The following is a 2,500-nucleotide window of genomic DNA, read 5'->3' on the forward strand; positions in this document are numbered from 1 at the left end:
CTGCTCAGGTCTCTGTACTCGTAATAGGTGGTCGCGCACTCGTGCCAAAAGCAGATGAGCGCGGACCTTACCAGGTACGCTGAGCAATGTAATACCTCTGTAGTTGCCACAGTCCTTTTGGTCCCCTTTCCCTCTCCAGATAGGGATGACCAAGCCCCTTTTCCAGTCAGGAGGAATGGTACCAGTCTCCCAAACGGCAGACAGGACTGCCTGCAAACCATAGATCATGGCTTCTTCACCCGCCTTCAACAACTCTGTAGCAATCCCACAGACACCAGCAGCCTTTCCACTCTTCAGCCTAGAGACTGCCCTTCTCACCTCTTCGATGAAAGGTGGTTCCTCACTGATTGGTGGATCAGCCACTAGTGGCTGTGTGCCAGCCAACGGGAGTTGTGAGGATGGGGGATCGACCCTATACAGTTGCTCAAAGTACTCAGCCCAGCGGGCCCTATACTCATCCGGCTCCGACACAATGCAACCATCCTCTGGCCTCAGCGAGCCCAATTAAGAGTTGGACTTTCACCAGAATTCCCTCAGGGCTCGAAAGCAGGCCGAAGGTCATTTTGGGCAAAACGACCTTCCAACTCTTCCACGATGCCCTAGCAGAGCGAGACAGTTCCCTGTGCAAGACATGGTTCCCATCCAATCTTGCAGCATGACTCATCTCTATAGTGTTCAGTGTCTCGTCCGAGACTACACGCCTCCTTCGCCGAGGTCGGACCCCAAGACACTCCTCGGCAGCTGACAGAGTTTCCTGCTTAAAGGTATCCCACAGTTCAGCAGGGTCCAGTAGAGTGCCAAGCACTTCAAACCGATTTGAGACTGCCACTGCATACTCCTGAGCCACCTCCTCACTCTTGAGCCTCTCGAGATGGAACACCTGCTGGTGAGATCTCGGGATGCGTCTAGATCTGAGGCGGAGCCTTAGTGTTGCAACAACAAGTCTGTGGTCGGTAGCAAAGAACTCAGCACTCCTAAAAACTCTACAGTTCTGAAGGATCCTCCAGCGAGTATCCACAAGAATATGGTCGATCTCTTTAGCTACAATGCCAGTATTGGAGTACCAAGACTAGCGGTGTAGATCTCGTCTCTGGTACCACGAGCCCGCAATCCTCAGCGTCCTAGATCTTGCGAAGTCTTAGAGGTATGAGCTATTGGTGTTCCTAATACCAGAGCCATAGGGACCGATGCATAGCTTGTATCCTTCCCTGTCAGTTCCAGTGACTGCATTGAAGTCCCCCAAGACCATGAGGGTATCCCCCTGGGGACATTGATCTACTATAGAGTCAAGTTTACTTCCCTCAGTAGGAGCGTAAACTGCCACTAGAGATATAAAGCCCAAAGTGTGCTTCATTTTCACAAGCAGAATGCGCTCGTCAACAGGGGTAACCTTCTTGACTGAGGAACGGAAGTGGTCAGATACAGCCACCGCGACTCCCCTAAGGCACGCACCATTGCTAGAGCCAGACCAGTAGTATGTATAACCCCCACTACTAGTCTCACCACTACCAGGCCGTCGCACCTCAGAGAGAGCAGCGATGGCAATCCCCAGCCTCCCCAGATCCCCCGACAACAAAGGCAGTCGATCATCCTCCGAGAGACTGAGGATGTTCCAGGCCGCTACACGGCTCGCTCGCCGCAGATTGACCCCATTTGTGGGCCTCCGGCCGGGCGACGCCTCGGCACAACCAGACATGCCTCCCAAGGAGGAAGAGTGGGGGCCGGGGGTGCCATCCCCCCCACCACGTAACCTTAGGGTGCAGGATTCCCTGGGAGGGCTTTGCCCTGCAGCCGCCTTACCAGGCTCGACGTCCCGATCAGGTAAGCCCCTGGTCAGGATGCTGAGCCAGGGATCAGGAACCCCCGGCCGCAAATCGGGGTCGGAGTCACCTCCTCCGGGATGGCTCCGACCTCTTCTCTCCTTTCTTGGTTTGCCTGCTGGTTAGGGTTTTTTACGGGACCGGGTTGCCAGCCCGACCCCAACTGAACTTCCTGGGGGCAGATTACCCCTGCATATATATATATATATATATATATATATATATATATATATATATATATATGAGACCGATCACCTCTGGGATTGGCAGCGCTCCCCATCGTTTGGCTAAGTATTTGGCTAAACCCCTCTCCGGCGCTATGGGAGTCATCAGTGATTCCCACCTGAAGAACTCTGGGGACCTCATCAGACGTCTTCAGAGTTTCGGTTATAAAAATAAAAAGCTTGCCAGTTTTGATGTTAAATCCCTCTTCACCAATGTACCCACAGACGGAGCAGTCCGAGCGGTCGAGAGGGTCACCAGCTCCATGACAGACGCAGAACTTCCACTGCCGAGACATAACTTCGTTCGCCTGGTGAAGTTATGCGTGGACTTCGGCTACTTTGAATTTGCTGGGGAAGAATACCAGCAGATAAGTGGTCTTGCCATGGGCTCCCCCCTGAGTGCAGTCATGGCCTGCCTGTTCATGGAGACGCTGGAGAGGGATAATTATAAGGATA

This window comes from Penaeus chinensis, chromosome 19 (assembly GCF_019202785.1).
Source record: "Penaeus chinensis breed Huanghai No. 1 chromosome 19, ASM1920278v2, whole genome shotgun sequence".
In the NCBI taxonomy this organism is placed as follows: Eukaryota; Metazoa; Arthropoda; class Malacostraca; order Decapoda; family Penaeidae; genus Penaeus; species Penaeus chinensis.